General features: G+C 46.5%; 52 non-coding genes across 52 annotated transcripts; all 52 read left to right on the forward strand.

Annotated features, from left to right (window-relative positions):
• Nucleotides 1-92: 92 nt before the first annotated feature.
• LOC146879247 (5S ribosomal RNA) lies at nt 93-211 on the forward strand. Its single transcript, XR_014988381.1, has one exon. It is a non-coding gene; the product is annotated as a 5S ribosomal RNA (ribosomal RNA).
• A 218-nt stretch (nt 212-429) lies between these two features.
• On the forward strand, nt 430-548 carry LOC146879248 (5S ribosomal RNA). Its single transcript, XR_014988364.1, has one exon. It is a non-coding gene; the product is annotated as a 5S ribosomal RNA (ribosomal RNA).
• A 218-nt stretch (nt 549-766) lies between these two features.
• LOC146879249 (5S ribosomal RNA) lies at nt 767-885 on the forward strand. Its single transcript, XR_014988421.1, has one exon. It is a non-coding gene; the product is annotated as a 5S ribosomal RNA (ribosomal RNA).
• A 218-nt stretch (nt 886-1,103) lies between these two features.
• On the forward strand, nt 1,104-1,222 carry LOC146879250 (5S ribosomal RNA). The gene has a single exon (XR_014988441.1). It is a non-coding gene; the product is annotated as a 5S ribosomal RNA (ribosomal RNA).
• A 218-nt stretch (nt 1,223-1,440) lies between these two features.
• Nucleotides 1,441-1,559, forward strand: LOC146879251 (5S ribosomal RNA). The gene has a single exon (XR_014988376.1). It is a non-coding gene; the product is annotated as a 5S ribosomal RNA (ribosomal RNA).
• A 218-nt stretch (nt 1,560-1,777) lies between these two features.
• Nucleotides 1,778-1,896, forward strand: LOC146879252 (5S ribosomal RNA). The gene has a single exon (XR_014988387.1). It is a non-coding gene; the product is annotated as a 5S ribosomal RNA (ribosomal RNA).
• Nucleotides 1,897-2,114: 218 nt separating this feature from the next.
• Nucleotides 2,115-2,233, forward strand: LOC146879253 (5S ribosomal RNA). The gene has a single exon (XR_014988398.1). It is a non-coding gene; the product is annotated as a 5S ribosomal RNA (ribosomal RNA).
• Nucleotides 2,234-2,340: 107 nt separating this feature from the next.
• Nucleotides 2,341-2,459, forward strand: LOC146879254 (5S ribosomal RNA). The gene has a single exon (XR_014988409.1). It is a non-coding gene; the product is annotated as a 5S ribosomal RNA (ribosomal RNA).
• Nucleotides 2,460-2,677: 218 nt separating this feature from the next.
• On the forward strand, nt 2,678-2,796 carry LOC146879255 (5S ribosomal RNA). Its single transcript, XR_014988593.1, has one exon. It is a non-coding gene; the product is annotated as a 5S ribosomal RNA (ribosomal RNA).
• A 218-nt stretch (nt 2,797-3,014) lies between these two features.
• On the forward strand, nt 3,015-3,133 carry LOC146879256 (5S ribosomal RNA). The gene has a single exon (XR_014988420.1). It is a non-coding gene; the product is annotated as a 5S ribosomal RNA (ribosomal RNA).
• A 218-nt stretch (nt 3,134-3,351) lies between these two features.
• Nucleotides 3,352-3,470, forward strand: LOC146879257 (5S ribosomal RNA). The gene has a single exon (XR_014988454.1). It is a non-coding gene; the product is annotated as a 5S ribosomal RNA (ribosomal RNA).
• Nucleotides 3,471-3,688: 218 nt separating this feature from the next.
• On the forward strand, nt 3,689-3,807 carry LOC146879258 (5S ribosomal RNA). Its single transcript, XR_014988431.1, has one exon. It is a non-coding gene; the product is annotated as a 5S ribosomal RNA (ribosomal RNA).
• A 218-nt stretch (nt 3,808-4,025) lies between these two features.
• Nucleotides 4,026-4,144, forward strand: LOC146879259 (5S ribosomal RNA). The gene has a single exon (XR_014988442.1). It is a non-coding gene; the product is annotated as a 5S ribosomal RNA (ribosomal RNA).
• Nucleotides 4,145-4,362: 218 nt separating this feature from the next.
• LOC146879260 (5S ribosomal RNA) lies at nt 4,363-4,481 on the forward strand. Its single transcript, XR_014988425.1, has one exon. It is a non-coding gene; the product is annotated as a 5S ribosomal RNA (ribosomal RNA).
• A 218-nt stretch (nt 4,482-4,699) lies between these two features.
• LOC146879261 (5S ribosomal RNA) lies at nt 4,700-4,818 on the forward strand. Its single transcript, XR_014988453.1, has one exon. It is a non-coding gene; the product is annotated as a 5S ribosomal RNA (ribosomal RNA).
• Nucleotides 4,819-5,036: 218 nt separating this feature from the next.
• LOC146879262 (5S ribosomal RNA) lies at nt 5,037-5,155 on the forward strand. The gene has a single exon (XR_014988464.1). It is a non-coding gene; the product is annotated as a 5S ribosomal RNA (ribosomal RNA).
• Nucleotides 5,156-5,373: 218 nt separating this feature from the next.
• LOC146879263 (5S ribosomal RNA) lies at nt 5,374-5,492 on the forward strand. The gene has a single exon (XR_014988152.1). It is a non-coding gene; the product is annotated as a 5S ribosomal RNA (ribosomal RNA).
• Nucleotides 5,493-5,710: 218 nt separating this feature from the next.
• Nucleotides 5,711-5,829, forward strand: LOC146879264 (5S ribosomal RNA). The gene has a single exon (XR_014988475.1). It is a non-coding gene; the product is annotated as a 5S ribosomal RNA (ribosomal RNA).
• Nucleotides 5,830-6,047: 218 nt separating this feature from the next.
• On the forward strand, nt 6,048-6,166 carry LOC146879265 (5S ribosomal RNA). Its single transcript, XR_014988443.1, has one exon. It is a non-coding gene; the product is annotated as a 5S ribosomal RNA (ribosomal RNA).
• A 218-nt stretch (nt 6,167-6,384) lies between these two features.
• On the forward strand, nt 6,385-6,503 carry LOC146879266 (5S ribosomal RNA). Its single transcript, XR_014988618.1, has one exon. It is a non-coding gene; the product is annotated as a 5S ribosomal RNA (ribosomal RNA).
• A 218-nt stretch (nt 6,504-6,721) lies between these two features.
• LOC146879267 (5S ribosomal RNA) lies at nt 6,722-6,840 on the forward strand. The gene has a single exon (XR_014988417.1). It is a non-coding gene; the product is annotated as a 5S ribosomal RNA (ribosomal RNA).
• A 218-nt stretch (nt 6,841-7,058) lies between these two features.
• On the forward strand, nt 7,059-7,177 carry LOC146879268 (5S ribosomal RNA). The gene has a single exon (XR_014988624.1). It is a non-coding gene; the product is annotated as a 5S ribosomal RNA (ribosomal RNA).
• A 218-nt stretch (nt 7,178-7,395) lies between these two features.
• Nucleotides 7,396-7,514, forward strand: LOC146879269 (5S ribosomal RNA). Its single transcript, XR_014988487.1, has one exon. It is a non-coding gene; the product is annotated as a 5S ribosomal RNA (ribosomal RNA).
• A 218-nt stretch (nt 7,515-7,732) lies between these two features.
• On the forward strand, nt 7,733-7,851 carry LOC146879270 (5S ribosomal RNA). Its single transcript, XR_014988498.1, has one exon. It is a non-coding gene; the product is annotated as a 5S ribosomal RNA (ribosomal RNA).
• A 218-nt stretch (nt 7,852-8,069) lies between these two features.
• On the forward strand, nt 8,070-8,188 carry LOC146879271 (5S ribosomal RNA). The gene has a single exon (XR_014988510.1). It is a non-coding gene; the product is annotated as a 5S ribosomal RNA (ribosomal RNA).
• A 218-nt stretch (nt 8,189-8,406) lies between these two features.
• LOC146879272 (5S ribosomal RNA) lies at nt 8,407-8,525 on the forward strand. The gene has a single exon (XR_014988521.1). It is a non-coding gene; the product is annotated as a 5S ribosomal RNA (ribosomal RNA).
• Nucleotides 8,526-8,743: 218 nt separating this feature from the next.
• Nucleotides 8,744-8,862, forward strand: LOC146879273 (5S ribosomal RNA). The gene has a single exon (XR_014988164.1). It is a non-coding gene; the product is annotated as a 5S ribosomal RNA (ribosomal RNA).
• Nucleotides 8,863-9,080: 218 nt separating this feature from the next.
• On the forward strand, nt 9,081-9,199 carry LOC146879274 (5S ribosomal RNA). Its single transcript, XR_014988147.1, has one exon. It is a non-coding gene; the product is annotated as a 5S ribosomal RNA (ribosomal RNA).
• A 218-nt stretch (nt 9,200-9,417) lies between these two features.
• Nucleotides 9,418-9,536, forward strand: LOC146879275 (5S ribosomal RNA). The gene has a single exon (XR_014988532.1). It is a non-coding gene; the product is annotated as a 5S ribosomal RNA (ribosomal RNA).
• Nucleotides 9,537-9,754: 218 nt separating this feature from the next.
• On the forward strand, nt 9,755-9,873 carry LOC146879276 (5S ribosomal RNA). The gene has a single exon (XR_014988543.1). It is a non-coding gene; the product is annotated as a 5S ribosomal RNA (ribosomal RNA).
• Nucleotides 9,874-10,090: 217 nt separating this feature from the next.
• On the forward strand, nt 10,091-10,209 carry LOC146879277 (5S ribosomal RNA). Its single transcript, XR_014988440.1, has one exon. It is a non-coding gene; the product is annotated as a 5S ribosomal RNA (ribosomal RNA).
• Nucleotides 10,210-10,427: 218 nt separating this feature from the next.
• On the forward strand, nt 10,428-10,546 carry LOC146879278 (5S ribosomal RNA). The gene has a single exon (XR_014988554.1). It is a non-coding gene; the product is annotated as a 5S ribosomal RNA (ribosomal RNA).
• Nucleotides 10,547-10,764: 218 nt separating this feature from the next.
• On the forward strand, nt 10,765-10,883 carry LOC146879279 (5S ribosomal RNA). The gene has a single exon (XR_014988175.1). It is a non-coding gene; the product is annotated as a 5S ribosomal RNA (ribosomal RNA).
• A 218-nt stretch (nt 10,884-11,101) lies between these two features.
• LOC146879280 (5S ribosomal RNA) lies at nt 11,102-11,220 on the forward strand. Its single transcript, XR_014988422.1, has one exon. It is a non-coding gene; the product is annotated as a 5S ribosomal RNA (ribosomal RNA).
• A 218-nt stretch (nt 11,221-11,438) lies between these two features.
• On the forward strand, nt 11,439-11,557 carry LOC146879281 (5S ribosomal RNA). Its single transcript, XR_014988444.1, has one exon. It is a non-coding gene; the product is annotated as a 5S ribosomal RNA (ribosomal RNA).
• Nucleotides 11,558-11,775: 218 nt separating this feature from the next.
• On the forward strand, nt 11,776-11,894 carry LOC146879282 (5S ribosomal RNA). Its single transcript, XR_014988514.1, has one exon. It is a non-coding gene; the product is annotated as a 5S ribosomal RNA (ribosomal RNA).
• A 218-nt stretch (nt 11,895-12,112) lies between these two features.
• LOC146879283 (5S ribosomal RNA) lies at nt 12,113-12,231 on the forward strand. Its single transcript, XR_014988565.1, has one exon. It is a non-coding gene; the product is annotated as a 5S ribosomal RNA (ribosomal RNA).
• Nucleotides 12,232-12,448: 217 nt separating this feature from the next.
• Nucleotides 12,449-12,567, forward strand: LOC146879284 (5S ribosomal RNA). The gene has a single exon (XR_014988405.1). It is a non-coding gene; the product is annotated as a 5S ribosomal RNA (ribosomal RNA).
• A 218-nt stretch (nt 12,568-12,785) lies between these two features.
• LOC146879285 (5S ribosomal RNA) lies at nt 12,786-12,904 on the forward strand. Its single transcript, XR_014988576.1, has one exon. It is a non-coding gene; the product is annotated as a 5S ribosomal RNA (ribosomal RNA).
• Nucleotides 12,905-13,122: 218 nt separating this feature from the next.
• LOC146879286 (5S ribosomal RNA) lies at nt 13,123-13,241 on the forward strand. Its single transcript, XR_014988587.1, has one exon. It is a non-coding gene; the product is annotated as a 5S ribosomal RNA (ribosomal RNA).
• Nucleotides 13,242-13,459: 218 nt separating this feature from the next.
• LOC146879287 (5S ribosomal RNA) lies at nt 13,460-13,578 on the forward strand. The gene has a single exon (XR_014988599.1). It is a non-coding gene; the product is annotated as a 5S ribosomal RNA (ribosomal RNA).
• A 218-nt stretch (nt 13,579-13,796) lies between these two features.
• Nucleotides 13,797-13,915, forward strand: LOC146879288 (5S ribosomal RNA). Its single transcript, XR_014988460.1, has one exon. It is a non-coding gene; the product is annotated as a 5S ribosomal RNA (ribosomal RNA).
• A 218-nt stretch (nt 13,916-14,133) lies between these two features.
• Nucleotides 14,134-14,252, forward strand: LOC146879289 (5S ribosomal RNA). Its single transcript, XR_014988610.1, has one exon. It is a non-coding gene; the product is annotated as a 5S ribosomal RNA (ribosomal RNA).
• A 218-nt stretch (nt 14,253-14,470) lies between these two features.
• On the forward strand, nt 14,471-14,589 carry LOC146879290 (5S ribosomal RNA). Its single transcript, XR_014988186.1, has one exon. It is a non-coding gene; the product is annotated as a 5S ribosomal RNA (ribosomal RNA).
• Nucleotides 14,590-14,807: 218 nt separating this feature from the next.
• On the forward strand, nt 14,808-14,926 carry LOC146879291 (5S ribosomal RNA). Its single transcript, XR_014988445.1, has one exon. It is a non-coding gene; the product is annotated as a 5S ribosomal RNA (ribosomal RNA).
• Nucleotides 14,927-15,144: 218 nt separating this feature from the next.
• Nucleotides 15,145-15,263, forward strand: LOC146879292 (5S ribosomal RNA). Its single transcript, XR_014988619.1, has one exon. It is a non-coding gene; the product is annotated as a 5S ribosomal RNA (ribosomal RNA).
• Nucleotides 15,264-15,481: 218 nt separating this feature from the next.
• On the forward strand, nt 15,482-15,600 carry LOC146879293 (5S ribosomal RNA). Its single transcript, XR_014988446.1, has one exon. It is a non-coding gene; the product is annotated as a 5S ribosomal RNA (ribosomal RNA).
• Nucleotides 15,601-15,818: 218 nt separating this feature from the next.
• LOC146879294 (5S ribosomal RNA) lies at nt 15,819-15,937 on the forward strand. The gene has a single exon (XR_014988620.1). It is a non-coding gene; the product is annotated as a 5S ribosomal RNA (ribosomal RNA).
• A 218-nt stretch (nt 15,938-16,155) lies between these two features.
• On the forward strand, nt 16,156-16,274 carry LOC146879295 (5S ribosomal RNA). Its single transcript, XR_014988622.1, has one exon. It is a non-coding gene; the product is annotated as a 5S ribosomal RNA (ribosomal RNA).
• Nucleotides 16,275-16,492: 218 nt separating this feature from the next.
• LOC146879296 (5S ribosomal RNA) lies at nt 16,493-16,611 on the forward strand. The gene has a single exon (XR_014988505.1). It is a non-coding gene; the product is annotated as a 5S ribosomal RNA (ribosomal RNA).
• Nucleotides 16,612-16,829: 218 nt separating this feature from the next.
• Nucleotides 16,830-16,948, forward strand: LOC146879297 (5S ribosomal RNA). Its single transcript, XR_014988633.1, has one exon. It is a non-coding gene; the product is annotated as a 5S ribosomal RNA (ribosomal RNA).
• Nucleotides 16,949-17,155: 207 nt separating this feature from the next.
• Nucleotides 17,156-17,274, forward strand: LOC146879298 (5S ribosomal RNA). Its single transcript, XR_014988598.1, has one exon. It is a non-coding gene; the product is annotated as a 5S ribosomal RNA (ribosomal RNA).
• The last annotated feature ends 2 nt before the right edge of the window (nt 17,275-17,276 follow it).

Consider the following 17,276-nt stretch of genomic DNA (forward strand, 5'->3'; position numbering starts at 1 on the left):
ACCTCACGTCCCCGTGCCCCCGCGCCGAGCCAAGTGTTCAAACTTAGGCCCAATGCGAAACCCATATGTACATTGATCGTGCAATACTTCACAGGTGCGATCATACCAGCACTAATGCACCGGATCCCATCAGAACTCCGTAGTTAAGCGTGCTTGGGCGAGAGTAGTACTAGGATGGGTGACCTCCTGGGAAGTCCTCGTGTTGCACCTCTTTTTTACGTTATTTTCTTTTCCTACGTTCTTTTCATCACTGTTTTCTTTTGCAATCAAATCCTAAATTATCACCTAAATCATTCCAACTCACTACTACCAAAATCTCTTCAGACCAAAACAATCCACCTCACGTCCCCGTGCCCCCGCGCCGAGCCAAGTGTTCAAACTTAGGCCCAATGCGAAACCCATATGTACATTGATCGTGCAATACTTCACAGGTGCGATCATACCAGCACTAATGCACCGGATCCCATCAGAACTCCGCAGTTAAGCGTGCTTGGGCGAGAGTAGTACTAGGATGGGTGACCTCCTGGGAAGTCCTCGTGTTGCACCTCTTTTTTACGTTATTTTCTTTTCCTACGTTCTTTTCATCACTGTTTTCTTTTGCAATCAAATCCTAAATTATCACCTAAATCATTCCAACTGACTACTACCAAAATCTCTTCAGACCAAAACAATCCACCTCACGTCCCCATGCCCCCGCGCCGAGCCAAGTGTTCAAACTTAGGCCCAATGTGAAACCCATATGTACATTGATCGTGCAATACTTCACAGGTGCGATCATACCAGCACTAATGCACCGGATCCCATCAGAACTCCGCAGTCAAGCGTGCTTGGGCGAGAGTAGTACTAGGATGGGTGACCTCCTGGGAAGTCCTCGTGTTGCACCTCTTTTTTACGTTATTTTCTTTTCCTACGTTCTTTTCATCACTGTTTTCTTTTGCAATCAAATCCTAAATTATCACCTAAATCATTCCAACTGACTACTACCAAAATCTCTTCAGACCAAAACAACCCACCTCACGTCCCCGTGCCCCCGCGCCGCGCCAAGTGTTCAAACTTAGGCCCAATGCGAAACCCATATGTACATTGATCGTGCAATACTTCACAGGTGCGATCATACCAGCACTAATGCACCGGATCCCATCAGAACTCCGCAGTTAAGCGTGCTTGGGCGAGAGTAGTACTAGGATGGGTGACCTCCTGGGAAGTCCTCGTGTTGTACCTCTTTTTCACGTTATTTTCTTTTCCTACGTTCTTTTCATCACTGTTTTTTTTTGCAATCAAATTCTAAATTATCACCTAAATCTTTCCAACTGACTACTTCCAAAATCTCTTCAGACCAAAACAACCCACCTCACGTCCCCGTGCCCCCGCGCCGCGCCAAGTGTTCAAACTTAGGCCCCATGCGAAACCCATATGTACATTGATCGTGCAATACTTCATAGGTGCGATCATACCAGCACTAATGCACCGGATCCCATCAGAACTCCGCAGTTAAGCGTGCTTGGGCGAGAGTAGTACTAGGATGGGTGACCTCCTGGGAAGTCCTCGTGTTGCACCTCTTTTTTACGTTATTTTCTTTTCCTACGTTCTTTTCATCACTGTTTTCTTTTGCAATCAAATCCTAAATTATCACCTAAATCATTCCAACTCACTACTACCAAAATCTCTTCAGACCAAAACAACCCACCTCACGTCCCCGTGCCCCCGCGCCGCGCCAAGTGTTCAAACTTAGGCCCAATGCGAAACCCATATGTACATTGATCGTGCAATACTTCACAGGTGCGATCATACCAGCACTAATGCACCGGATCCCATCAGAACTCCGCAGTTAAGCGTGCTTGGGCGAGAGTAGTACTAGGATGGGTGACCTCCTGGGAAGTCCTCGTGTTGCACCTCTTTTTTACGTTATTTTCTTTTCCTACGTTCTTTTCATCACTGTTTTCTTTTGCAATCAAATCCTAAATTATCACCTAAATCATTCCAACTGACTACTACCAAAATCTCTTCAGACCAAAACAACCCACCTCACGTCCCCGTGCCCCCGCGCCGCGCCAAGTGTTCAAACTTAGGCCCAATGCGAAACCCATATGTACATTGATCGTGCAATACTTCACAGGTGCGATCATACCAGCACTAATGCACCGGATCCCATCAGAACTCCGCAGTTAAGCGTGCTTGGGCGAGAGTAGTACTAGGATGGGTGACCTCCTGGGAAGTCCTCGTGTTGCACCTCTTTTTTACGTTATTTTCTTTTCCTACGTGTGCCCCCGCGCCGCGCCAAGTGTTCAAACTTAGGCCCCATGCGAAACCCATATGTACATTGATCGTGCAATACTTCACAGGTGCGATCATACCAGCACTAATGCACCGGATCCCATCAGAACTCCGCAGTTAAGCGTGCTTGGGCGAGAGTAGTACTAGGATGGGTGACCTCCTGGGAAGTCCTCGTGTTGCACCTCTTTTTTACGTTATTTTCTTTTCCTACGTTCTTTTCATCACTGTTTTCTTTTGCAATCAAATCCTAAATTATCACCTAAATCATTCCAACTGACTACTACCAAAATCTCTTCAGACCAAAACAACCCACCTCACGTCCCCGTGCCCCCGCGCCGCGCCAAGTGTTCAAACTTAGGCCCAATGCGAAACCCATATGTACATTGATCGTGCAATACTTCACAGGTGCGATCATACCAGCACTAATGCACCGGATCCCATCAGAACTCCGTAGTTAAGCGTGCTTGGGCGAGAGTAGTACTAGGATGGGTGACCTCCTGGGAAGTCCTCGTATTGCACCTCTTTTTTACGTTATTTTCTTTTCCTACGTTCTTTTCATCACTGTTTTCTTTTGCAATCAAATCCTAAATTATCACCTAAATCATTCCAACTGACTACTACCAAAATCTCTTCAGACCAAAACAACCCACCTCACGTCCCCGTGCCCCCGCGCCGAGCCAAGTGTTCAAACTTAGGCCCAATGCGAAACCCATATGTACATTGATCGTGCAATACTTCACAGGTGCGATCATACCAGCACTAATGCACCGGATCCCATCAGAACTCCGCAGTTAAGCGTGCTTGGGCGAGAGTAGTACTAGGATGGGTGACCTCCTGGGAAGTCCTCGTGTTGCACCTCTTTTTTACGTTATTTTCTTTTCCTACGTTCTTTTCATCACTGTTTTCTTTTGCAATCAAATCCTAAATTATCACCTAAATCATTCCAACTGACTACTACCAAAATCTCTTCAGACCAAAACAACCCACCTCACGTCCCCGTGCCCCCGCGCCGCGCCAAGTGTTCAAACTTAGGCCCCATGCGAAACCCATATGTACATTGATCGTGCAATACTTCATAGGTGCAATCATACCAGCACTAATGCACCGGATCCCATCAGAACTCCGCAGTTAAGCGTGCTTGGGCGAGAGTAGTACTAGGATGGGTGACCTGCTGGGAAGTCCTCGTGTTGCACCTCTTTTTTACGTTATTTTCTTTTCCTACGTTCTTTTCATCACTGTTTTCTTTTGCAATCAAATCCTAAATTATCACCTAAATCATTCCAACTGACTACTACCAAAATCTCTTCAGACCAAAACAACCCACCTCACGTCCCCGTGCCCCCGCGCCGCGCCAAGTGTTCAAACTTAGGCCCAATGCGAAACCCATATGTACATTGATCGTGCAATACTTCACAGGTGCGATCATACCAGCACTAATGCACCGGATCCCATCAGAACTCCGCAGTTAAGCGTGCTTGGGCGAGAGTAGTACTAGGATGGGTGACCTCCTGGGAAGTCCTCGTGTTGCACCTCTTTTTTACGTTATTTTCTTTTCCTACGTTCTTTTCATCACTGTTTTCTTTTGCAATCAAATCCTAAATTATCACCTAAATCATTCCAACTGACTACTACCAAAATCTCTTCAGACCAAAACAACCCACCTCACGTCCCCGTGCCCCCGCGCCGAGCCAAGTGTTCAAACTTAGGCCCAATGCGAAACCCATATGTACATTGATCGTGCAATACTTCACAGGTGCGATCATACCAGCACTAATGCACCGGATCCCATCAGAACTCCGCAGTTAAGCGTGCTTGGGCGAGAGTAGTACTAGGATGGGTGACCTCCTGGGAAGTCCTCGTGTTGCACCTCTTTTTTACGTTATTTTCTTTTCCTACGTTCTTTTCATCACTGTTTTCTTTTGCAATCAAATCCTAAATTATCACCTAAATCATTCCAACTGACTACTACCAAAATCTCTTCAGACCAAAACAACCCACCTCACGTCCCCGTGCCCCCGCGCCGCGCCAAGTGTTCAAACTTAGGCCCCATGCGAAACCCATATGTACATTGATCGTGCAATACTTCATAGGTGCGATCATACCAGCACTAATGCACCGGATCCCATCAGAACTCCGCAGTTAAGCGTGCTTGGGCGAGAGTAGTACTAGGATGGGTGACCTGCTGGGAAGTCCTCGTGTTGCACCTCTTTTTTACGTTATTTTCTTTTCCTACGTTCTTTTCATCACTGTTTTCTTTTGCAATCAAATCCTAAATTATCACCTAAATCATTCCAACTGACTACTACCAAAATCTCTTCAGACCAAAACAACCCACCTCACGTCCCCGTGCCCCCGCGCCGCGCCAAGTGTTCAAACTTAGGCCCAATGCGAAACCCATATGTACATTGATCGTGCAATACTTCACAGGTGCGATCATACCAGCACTAATGCACCGGATCCCATCAGAACTCCGCAGTTAAGCGTGCTTGGGCGAGAGTAGTACTAGGATGGGTGACCTCCTGGGAAGTCCTCGTGTTGCACCTCTTTTTTACGTTATTTTCTTTTCCTACGTTCTTTTCATCACTGTTTTCTTTTGCAATCAAATCCTAAATTATCACCTAAATCATTCCAACTCACTACTACCAAAATCTCTTCAGACCAAAACAACCCACCTCACGTCCCCGTGCCCCCGCGCCGCGCCAAGTGTTCAAACTTAGGCCCCATGCGAAACCCATATGTACATTGATCGTGCAATACTTCACAGGTGCGATCATACCAGCACTAATGCACCGGATCCCATCAGAACTCCGCAGTTAAGCGTGCTTGGGCGAGAGTAGTACTAGGATGGGTGACCTCCTGGGAAGTCCTCGTGTTGCACCTCTTTTTTACGTTATTTTCTTTTCCTACGTTCTTTTCATCACTGTTTTCTTTTGCAATCAAATCCTAAATTATCACCTAAATCATTCCAACTGACTACTACCAAAATCTCTTCAGACCAAAACAACCCACCTCACGTCCCCGTGCCCCCGCGCCGCGCCAAGTGTTCAAACTTAGGCCCAATGCGAAACCCATATGTACATTGATCGTGCAATACTTCACAGGTGCGATCATACCAGCACTAATGCACCGGATCCCATCAGAACTCCGTAGTTAAGCGTGCTTGGGCGAGAGTAGTACTAGGATGGGTGACCTCCTGGGAAGTCCTCGTATTGCACCTCTTTTTTACGTTATTTTCTTTTCCTACGTTCTTTTCATCACTGTTTTCTTTTGCAATCAAATCCTAAATTATCACCTAAATCATTCCAACTGACTACTACCAAAATCTCTTCAGACCAAAACAACCCACCTCACGTCCCCGTGCCCCCGCGCCGAGCCAAGTGTTCAAACTTAGGGCCAATGCGAAACCCATATGTACATTGATCGTGCAATACTTCACAGGTGCGATCATACCAGCACTAATGCACCGGATCCCATCAGAACTCCGCAGTTAAGCGTGCTTGGGCGAGAGTAGTACTAGGATGGGTGACCTCCTGGGAAGTCCTCGTGTTGCACCTCTTTTTTACGTTATTTTCTTTTCCTACGTTCTTTTCATCACTGTTTTCTTTTGCAATCAAATCCTAAATTATCACCTAAATCATTCCAACTGACTACTACCAAAATCTCTTCAGACCAAAACAACCCACCTCACGTCCCCGTGCCCCCGCGCCGCGCCAAGTGTTCAAACTTAGGCCCAATGCGAAACCCATATGTACATTGATCGTGCAATACTTCACAGGTGCGATCATACCAGCACTAATGCACCGGATCCCATCAGAACTCCGCAGTTAAGCGTGCTTGGGCGAGAGTAGTACTAGGATGGGTGACCTCCTGGGAAGTCCTCGTGTTGTACCTCTTTTTCACGTTATTTTCTTTTCCTACGTTCTTTTCATCACTGTTTTTTTTTGCAATCAAATTCTAAATTATCACCTAAATCTTTCCAACTGACTACTTCCAAAATCTCTTCAGACCAAAACAACCCACCTCACGTCCCCGTGCCCCCGCGCCGCGCCAAGTGTTCAAACTTAGGCCCAATGCGAAACCCATATGTACATTGATCGTGCAATACTTCACAGGTGCGATCATACCAGCACTAATGCACCGGATCCCATCAGAACTCCGCAGTTAAGCGCGCTTGGGTGAGAGTAGTACTAGGATGGGTGACCTCCTGGGAAGTCCTCGTGTTGCACCTCTTTTTTACGTTATTTTCTTTTCCTACGTTCTTTTCATCACTGTTTTCTTTTGCAATCAAATCCTAAATTATCACCTAAATCATTCCAACTGACTACTACCAAAATCTCTTCAGACCAAAACAACCCACCTCACGTCCCCGTGCCCCCGCGCCGCGCCAAGTGTTCAAACTTAGGCCCAATGCGAAACCCATATGTACATTGATCGTGCAATACTTCACAGGTGCGATCATACCAGCACTAATGCACCGGATCCCATCAGAACTCCGCAGTGAAGCGTGCTTGGGCGAGAGTAGTACTAGGATGGGTGACCTCCTGGGAAGTCCTCGTGTTGCACCTCTTTTTTACGTTATTTTCTTTTCCTACGTTCTTTTCATCACTGTTTTCTTTTGCAATCAAATCCTAAATTATCACCTAAATCATTCCAACTCACTACTACCAAAATCTCTTCAGACCAAAACAACCCACCTCACGTCCCCGTGCCCCCGCGCCGCGCCAAGTGTTCAAACTTAGGCCCAATGCGAAACCCATATGTACATTGATCGTGCAATACTTCACAGGTGCGATCATACCAGCACTAATGCACCGGATCCCATCAGAACTCTGCAGTTAAGCGTGCTTGGGCAAGAGTAGTACTAGGATGGGTGACCTCCTGGGAAGTCCTCGTGTTGCACCTCTTTTTTACGTTATTTTCTTTTCCTACGTTCTTTTCATCACTGTTTTCTTTTGCAATCAAATCCTAAATTATCACCTAAATCATTCCAACTGACTACTACCAAAATCTCTTCAGACCAAAACAACCCACCTCACGTCCCCGTGCCCCCGCGCCGCGCCAAGTGTTCAAACTTAGGCCCAATGCGAAACCCATATGTACATTGATCGTGCAATACTTCACAGGTGCGATCATACCAGCACTAATGCACCGGATCCCATCAGAACTCCGCAGTTAAGCGTGCTTGGGCGAGAGTAGTACTAGGATGGGTGACCTCCTGGGAAGTCCTCGTGTTGCACCTCTTTTTTACGTTATTTTCTTTTCCTACGTTCTTTTCATCACTGTTTTCTTTTGCAATCAAATCCTAAATTATCACCTAAATCATTCCAACTCACTACTACCAAAATCTCTTCAGACCAAAACAACCCACCTCACGTCCCCGTGCCCCCGCGCCGCGCCAAGTGTTCAAACTTAGGCCCCATGCGAAACCCATATGTACATTGATCGTGCAATACTTCACAGGTGCGATCATACCAGCACTAATGCACCGGATCCCATCAGAACTCCGCAGTTAAGCGTGCTTGGGCGAGAGTAGTACTAGGATGGGTGACCTCCTGGGAAGTCCTCGTGTTGCACCTCTTTTTTACGTTATTTTCTTTTCCTACGTTCTTTTCATCACTGTTTTCTTTTGCAATCAAATCCTAAATTATCACCTAAATCATTCCAACTCACTACTACCAAAATCTCTTCAGACCAAAACAACCCACCTCACGTCCCCGTGCCCCCGCGCCGCGCCAAGTGTTCAAACTTAGGCCCCATGCGAAACCCATATGTACATTGATCGTGCAATACTTCACAGGTGCGATCATACCAGCACTAATGCACCGGATCCCATCAGAACTCCGCAGTTAAGCGTGCTTGGGCGAGAGTAGTACTAGGATGGGTGACCTCCTGGGAAGTCCTCGTGTTGCACCTCTTTTTTACGTTATTTTCTTTTCCTACGTTCTTTTCATCACTGTTTTCTTTTGCAATCAAATCCTAAATTATCACCTAAATCATTCCAACTCACTACTACCAAAATCTCTTCAGACCAAAACAACCCACCTCACGTCCCCGTGCCCCCGCGCCGCGCCAAGTGTTCAAACTTAGGCCCCATGCGAAACCCATATGTACATTGATCGTGCAATACTTCACAGGTGCGATCATACCAGCACTAATGCACCGGATCCCATCAGAACTCCGCAGTTAAGCGTGCTTGGGCGAGAGTAGTACTAGGATGGGTGACCTCCTGGGAAGTCCTCGTGTTGCACCTCTTTTTTACGTTATTTTCTTTTCCTACGTTCTTTTCATCACTGTTTTCTTTTGCAATCAAATCCTAAATTATCACCTAAATCATTCCAACTGACTACTACCAAAATCTCTTCAGACCAAAACAACCCACCTCACGTCCCCGTGCCCCCGCGCCGCGCCAAGTGTTCAAACTTAGGCCCAATGCGAAACCCATATGTACATTGATCGTGCAATACTTCACAGGTGCGATCATACCAGCACTAATGCACCGGATCCCATCAGAACTCCGTAGTTAAGCGTGCTTGGGCGAGAGTAGTACTAGGATGGGTGACCTCCTGGGAAGTCCTCGTATTGCACCTCTTTTTTACGTTATTTTCTTTTCCTACGTTCTTTTCATCACTGTTTTCTTTTGCAATCAAATCCTAAATTATCACCTAAATCATTCCAACTGACTACTACCAAAATCTCTTCAGACCAAAACAACCCACCTCACGTCCCCGTGCCCCCGCGCCGAGCCAAGTGTTCAAACTTAGGCCCAATGCGAAACCCATATGTACATTGATCGTGCAATACTTCACAGGTGCGATCATACCAGCACTAATGCACCGGATCCCATCAGAACTCCGCAGTGAAGCGTGCTTGGTTGAGAGTAGTACTAGGATGGGTGACCTCCTGGGTAGTCCTCGTGTTGCACCTCTTTTTTACGTTATTTTCTTTTCCTACGTTCTTTTCATCACTGTTTTCTTTTGCAATCAAATCCTAAATTATCACCTAAATCATTCCAACTGACTACTACCAAAATCTCTTCAGACCAAAACAACCCACCTCACGTCCCGGTGCCCCCGCGCCGCGCCAAGTGTTCAAACTTAGGCCCCATGCGAAACCCATATGTACATTGATCGTGCAATACTTCACAGGTGCGATCATACCAGCACTAATGCACCGGATCCCATCAGAACTCCGCAGTTAAGCGTGCTTGGGCGAGAGTAGTACTAGGATGGGTGACCTCCTGGGAAGTCCTCGTGTTGCACCTCTTTTTTACGTTATTTTCTTTTCCTACGTTCTTTTCATCACTGTTTTCTTTTGCAATCAAATCCTAAATTATCACCTAAATCATTCCAACTCACTACTACCAAAATCTCTTCAGACCAAAACAACCCACCTCACGTCCCCGTGCCCCCGCGCCGCGCCAAGTGTTCAAACTTAGGCCCCATGCGAAACCCATATGTACATTTATCGTGCAATACTTCACAGGTGCGATCATACCAGCACTAATGCACCGGATCCCATCAGAACTCCGCAGTTAAGCGTGCTTGGGCGAGAGTAGTACTAGGATGGGTGACCTCCTGGGAAGTCCTCGTGTTGCACCTCTTTTTTACGTTATTTTCTTTTCCTACGTTCTTTTCATCACTGTTTTCTTTTGCAATCAAATCCTAAATTATCACCTAAATCATTCCAACTGACTACTACCAAAATCTCTTCAGACCAAAACAACCCACCTCACGTCCCCGTGCCCCGCGCCGCGCCAAGTGTTCAAACTTAGGCCCAATGCGAAACCCATATGTACATTGATCGTGCAATACTTCACAGGTGCGATCATACCAGCACTAATGCACCGGATCCCATCAGAACTCCGTAGTTAAGCGTGCTTGGGCGAGAGTAGTACTAGGATGGGTGACCTCCTAGGAAGTCCTCGTATTGCACCTCTTTTTTACGTTATTTTCTTTTCCTACGTTCTTTTCATCACTGTTTTCTTTTGCAATCAAATCCTAAATTATCACCTAAATCATTCCAACTGACTACTACCAAAATCTCTTCAGACCAAAACAACCCACCTCACGTCCCCGTGCCCCCGCGCCGAGCCAAGTGTTCAAACTTAGGCCCAATGCGAAACCCATATGTACATTGATCGTGCAATACTTCACAGGTGCGATCATACCAGCACTAATGCACCGGATCCCATCAGAACTCCGCAGTTAAGCGTGCTTGGGCGAGAGTAGTACTAGGATGGGTGACCTCCTGGGAAGTCCTCGTGTTGCACCTCTTTTTTACGTTATTTTCTTTTCCTACGTTCTTTTCATCACTGTTTTCTTTTGCAATCAAATCCTAAAATATCACCTAAATCATTCCAACAGACTACTACCAAAATCTCTTCAGACCAAAACAATCCACCTCACGTCCCCGTGCCCCCGCGCCGAGCCAAGTGTTCAAACTTAGGCCCAATGTGAAACCCATATGTACATTGATCGTGCAATACTTCACAGGTGCGATCATACCAGCACTAATGCACCGGATCCCATCAGAACTCCGTAGTTAAGCGTGCTTGGGCGAGAGTAGTACTAGGATGGGTGACCTCCTGGGAAGTCCTCGTATTGCACCTCTTTTTTACGTTATTTTCTTTTCCTACGTTCTTTTCATCACTGTTTTCTTTTGCAATCAAATCCTAAATTATCACCTAAATCATTCCAACAGACTACTACCAAAATCTCTTCAGACCAAAACAATCCACCTCACGTCCCCGTGCCCCCGCGCCGAGCCAAGTGTTCAAACTTAGGCCCAATGTGAAACCCATATGTACATTGATCGTGCAATACTTCACAGGTGCGATCATACCAGCACTAATGCACCGGATCCCATCAGAACTCCGCAGTCAAGCGTGCTTGGGCGAGAGTAGTACTAGGATGGGTGACCTCCTGGGAAGTCCTCGTGTTGCACCTCTTTTTTACGTTATTTTCTTTTCCTACGTTCTTTTCATCACTGTTTTCTTTTGCAATCAAATCCTAAATTATCACCTAAATCATTCCAACTGACTACTACCAAAATCTCTTCAGACCAAAACAACCCACCTCACGTCCCCGTGCCCCCGCGCCGCGCCAAGTGTTCAAACTTAGGCCCAATGCGAAACCCATATGTACATTGATCGTGCAATACTTCACAGGTGCGATCATACCAGCACTAATGCACCGGATCCCATCAGAACTCCGCAGTTAAGCGTGCTTGGGCGAGAGTAGTACTAGGATGGGTGACCTCCTGGGAAGTCCTCGTGTTGTACCTCTTTTTCACGTTATTTTCTTTTCCTACGTTCTTTTCATCACTGTTTTTTTTTGCAATCAAATTCTAAATTATCACCTAAATCTTTCCAACTGACTACTTCCAAAATCTCTTCAGACCAAAACAACCCACCTCACGTCCCCGTGCCCCCGCGCCGCGCCAAGTGTTCAAACTTAGGCCCAATGCGAAACCCATATGTACATTGATCGTGCAATACTTCACAGGTGCGATCATACCAGCACTAATGCACCGGATCCCATCAGAACTTCGTAGTTAAGCGTGCTTGGGCGAGAGTAGTACTAGGATGGGTGACCTCCTGGGAAGTCCTCGTGTTGCACCTCTTTTTTACGTTATTTTCTTTTCCTACGTTATTTTCATCACTGTTTTCTTTTGCAATCAAATCCTAAATTATCACCTAAATCATTCCAACTGACTACTACCAAAATCTCTTCAGACCAAAACAATCCACCTCACGTCCCCGTGCCCCCGCGCCGCGCCAAGTGTTCAAACTTAGGCCCAATGCGAAACCCATTTGTACATTGATCGTGCAATACTTCACAGGTGCGATCATACCAGCACTAATGCACCGGATCCCATCAGAACTCCGCAGTTAAGCGTGCTTGGGCGAGAGTAGTACTAGGATGGGTGACCTCCTGGGAAGTCCTCGTGTTGCACCTCTTTTTTACGTTATTTTCTTTTCCTACTTCTTTTCATCACTGTTTTCTTTTGCAATCAAATCCTAAATTATCACCTAAATCATTCCAACTGACTACTACCAAAATCTCTTCAGACCAAAACAACCCATCTCACGTCCCCGTGCCCCCGCGCCGCGCCAAGTGTTCAAACTTAGGCCCCATACGAAACCCATATGTACATTGATCGTGCAATACTTCATAGGTGCAATCATACCAGCACTAATGCACCGGATCCCATCAGAACTCCGCAGTTAAGCGTGCTTGGGCGAGAGTAGTACTAGGATGGGTGACCTCCTGGGAAGTCCTCGTGTTGCACCTCTTTTTTACGTTATTTTCTTTTCCTACGTTCTTTTCATCACTGTTTTCTTTTGCAATCAAATCCTAAATTATCACCTAAATCATTCCAACTGACTACTACCAAAATCTCTTCAGACCAAAACAACCCACCTCACGTCCCCGTGCCCCCGCGCCGCGCCAAGTGTTCAAACTTAGGCCCAATGCGAAACCCATATGTACATTGATCGTGCAATACTTCACAGGTGCGATCATACCAGCACTAATGCACCGGATCCCATCAGAACTCCGCAGTTAAGCGTGCTTGGGCGAGAGTAGTACTAGGATGGGTGACCTCCTGGGAAGTCCTCGTGTTGCACCTCTTTTTTACGTTATTTTCTTTTCCTACGTTCTTTTCATCACTGTTTTCTTTTGCAATCAAATCCTAAATTATCACCTAAATCATTCCAACTGACTACTACCAAAATCTCTTCAGACCAAAACAACCCACCTCACGTCCCCGTGCCCCCGCGCCGCGCCAAGTGTTCAAACTTAGGCCCAATGCGAAACCCATATGTACATTGATCGTGCAATACTTCACAGGTGCGATCATACCAGCACTAATGCACCGGATCCCATCAGAACTCCGCAGTTAAGCGTGCTTGGGCGAGAGTAGTACTAGGATGGGTGACCTCCTGGGAAGTCCTCGTGTTGCACCTCTTTTTTACGTTATTTTCTTTTCCTACGTTCTTTTCATCACTGTTTTCTTTTGCAATCAAATCCTAAATTATCACCTAAATCATTCCAACTGACTACTACCAAAATCTCTTCAGACCAAAACAACCCACCTCACGTCCCCGTGCCCCCGCGCCGCGCCAAGTGTTCAAACTTAGGCCCAATGCGAAACCCATATGTACATTGATCGTGCAATACTTCACAGGTGCGATCATACCAGCACTAATGCACCGGATCCCATCAGAACTCCGCAGTTAAGCGTGCTTGGGCGAGAGTAGTACTAGGATGGGTGACCTCCTGGGAAGTCCTCGTGTTGCACCTCTTTTTTACGTTATTTTCTTTTCCTACGTTCTTTTCATCACTGTTTTCTTTTGCAATCAAATCCTAAATTATCACCTAAATCATTCCAACTGACTACTACCAAAATCTCTTCAGACCAAAACAACCCACCTCACGTCCCCGTGCCCCCGCGCCGCGCCAAGTGTTCAAACTTAGGCCCAATGCGAAACCCATATGTACATTGATCGTGCAATACTTCACAGGTGCGATCATACCAGCACTAATGCACCGGATCCCATCAGAACTCCGCAGTTAAGCGTGCTTGGGCGAGAGTCGTACTAGGATGGGTGACCTCCTGGGAAGTCCTCGTGTTGCACCTCTTTTTTACGTTATTTTCTTTTCCTACGTTCTTTTCATCACTGTTTTCTTTTGCAATCAAATCCTAAATTATCACCTAAATCATTCCAACTCACTACTACCAAAATCTCTTCAGACCAAAACAACCCACCTCACGTCCCCGTGCCCCCGCGCCGCGCCAAGTGTTCAAACTTAGGCCCCATGCGAAACCCATATGTACATTGATCGTGCAATACTTCACAGGTGCGATCATACCAGCACTAATGCACCGGATCCCATCAGAACTCCGCAGTTAAGCGTGCTTGGGCGAGAGTAGTACTAGGATGGGTGACCTCCTGGGAAGTCCTCGTGTTGCACCTCTTTTTTACGTTATTTTCTTTTCCTACGTTCTTTTCATCACTGTTTTCTTTTGCAATCAAATCCTAAATTATCACCTAAATCATTCCAACTGACTACTACCAAAATCTCTTCAGACCAAAACAACCCACCTCACGTCCCCGTGCCCCCGCGCCGCGCCAAGTGTTCAAACTTAGGCCCAATGCGAAACCCATATGTACATTGATCGTGCAATACTTCACAGGTGCGATCATACCAGCACTAATGCACCGGATCCCATCAGAACTCCGTAGTTAAGCGTGCTTGGGCGAGAGTAGTACTAGGATGGGTGACCTCCTGGGAAGTCCTCGTATTGCACCTCTTTTTTACGTTATTTTCTTTTCCTACGTTCTTTTCATCACTGTTTTCTTTTGCAATCAAATCCTAAATTATCACCTAAATCATTCCAACTGACTACTACCAAAATCTCTTCAGACCAAAACAACCCACCTCACGTCCCCGTGCCCCCGCGCCGAGCCAAGTGTTCAAACTTAGGCCCAATGCGAAACCCATATGTACATTGATCGTGCAATACTTCACAGGTGCGATCATACCAGCACTAATGCACCGGATCCCATCAGAACTCCGCAGTTAAGCGTGCTTGGGCGAGAGTAGTACTAGGATGGGTGACCTCCTGGGAAGTCCTCGTGTTGTACCTCTTTTTCACGTTATTTTCTTTTCCTACGTTCTTTTCATCACTGTTTTTTTTTGCAATCAAATTCTAAATTATCACCTAAATCTTTCCAACTGACTACTTCCAAAATCTCTTCAGACCAAAACAACCCACCTCACGTCCCCGTGCCCCCGCGCCGCGCCAAGTGTTCAAACTTAGGCCCAATGCGAAACCCATATGTACATTGATCGTGCAATACTTCACAGGTGCGATCATACCAGCACTAATGCACCGGATCCCATCAGAACTCCGCAGTTAAGCGCGCTTGGGTGAGAGTAGTACTAGGATGGGTGACCTCCTGGGAAGTCCTCGTGTTGCACCTCTTTTTTACGTTATTTTCTTTTCCTACGTTCTTTTCATCACTGTTTTCTTTTGCAATCAAATCCTAAATTATCACCTAAATCATTCCAACTGACTACTACCAAAATCTCTTCAGACCAAAACAACCCACCTCACGTCCCCGTGCCCCCGCGCCGCGCCAAGTGTTCAAACTTAGGCCCAATGCGAAACCCATATGTACATTGATCGTGCAATACTTCACAGGTGCGATCATACCAGCACTAATGCACCGGATCCCATCAGAACTCCGCAGTTAAGCGTGCTTGGGCGAGAGTAGTACTAGGATGGGTGACCTCCTGGGAAGTCCTCGTGTTGTACCTCTTTTTCACGTTATTTTATTTTCCTACGTTCTTTTCATCACTGTTTTTTTTTGCAATCAAATCCTAAATTATCACCTAAATCATTCCAACTGACTACTACCAAAATCTCTTCAGACCAAAACAACCCACCTCACGTCCCCGTGCCCCCGCGCCGCGCCAAGTGTTCAAACTTAGGCCCCATGCGAAACCCATATGTACATTGATCGTGCAATACTTCACAGGTGCGATCATACCAGCACTAATGCACCGGATCCCATCAGAACTCCGCAGTTAAGCGCGCTTGGGTGAGAGTAGTACTAGGATGGGTGACCTCCTGGGAAGTCCTCGTGTTGCACCTCTTTTTTACGTTATTTTCTTTTCCTACGTTCTTTTCATCACTGTTTTCTTTTGCAATCAAATCCTAAATTATCACCTAAATCATTCCAACTCACTACTACCAAAATCTCTTCAGACCAAAACAACCCACCTCACGTCCCCGTGCCCCCGCGCCGCGCCAAGTGTTCAAACTTAGGCCCCATGCGAAACCCATATGTACATTGATCGTGCAATACTTCACAGGTGCGATCATACCAGCACTAATGCACCGGATCCCATCAGAACTCCGCAGTTAAGCGTGCTTGGGCGAGAGTAGTACTAGGATGGGTGACCTCCTGGGAAGTCCTCGTGTTGCACCTCTTTTTTACGTTATTTTCTTTTCCTACGTTCTTTTCATCACTGTTTTCTTTTGCAATCAAATCCTAAATTATCACCTAAATCATTCCAACTCACTACTACCAAAATCTCTTCAGACCAAAACAACCCACCTCACGTCCCCGTGCCCCCGCGCCGCGCCAAGTGTTCAAACTTAGGCCCAATGCGAAACCCATATGTACATCGATCGTGCAATACTTCACAGGTGCGATCATACCAGCACTAATGCACCGGATCCCATCAGAACTTCGCAGTTAAGCGTGCTTGGGCGAGAGTAGTACTAGGATGGGTGACCTCCTGGGAAGTCCTCGTGTTGCACCTCTTTTTTACGTTATTTTCTTTTCCTACGTTCTTTTCATCACTGTTTTCTTTTGCAATCAAATCCTAAATTATCACCTAAATCATTCCAACTGACTACTACCAAAATCTCTTCAGACCAAAACAACCCACCTCACGTCCCCGTGCCCCCGCGCCGCGCCAAGTGTTCAAACTTAGGCCCAATGCGAAACCCATATGTACATTGATCGTGCAATACTTCACAGGTGCGATCATACCAGCACTAATGCACCGGATCCCATCAGAACTCCGCAGTTAAGCGTGCTTGGGCGAGAGTAGTACTAGGATGGGTGACCTCCTGGGAAGTCCTCGTGTTGCACCTCTTTTTTACGTTATTTTCTTTTCCTACGTTCTTTTCATCACTATTTTTTTTTTGCAATAAAATCCTAAATCTTTCCAACTGACTACTTCCAAAATCTCTTCAGACCAATACAACCCACCTCACGTCCCCGTGCCCCCGCGCCGCGCCAAGTGTTCAAACTTAGGCCCAATGCGAAACCCATATGTACATTGATCGTGCAATACTTCACAGGTGCGATCATACCAGCACTAATGCACCGGATCCCATCAAAACTCCGCAGTTAAGCGTGCTTGGGCGAGAGTAGTACTAGGATGGGTGACCTCCTGGGAAGTCCTCGTGTTGCACCTCTT

This window comes from Vigna unguiculata, unplaced genomic scaffold (genome assembly GCF_037176805.1).
Source record: "Vigna unguiculata cultivar grain cowpea cultivar isolate G323 ecotype 2 unplaced genomic scaffold, ASM3717680v1 ptg000026l_ERROPOS8025000, whole genome shotgun sequence".
Lineage (NCBI taxonomy): Eukaryota > Viridiplantae > Streptophyta > Magnoliopsida > Fabales > Fabaceae > Vigna > Vigna unguiculata.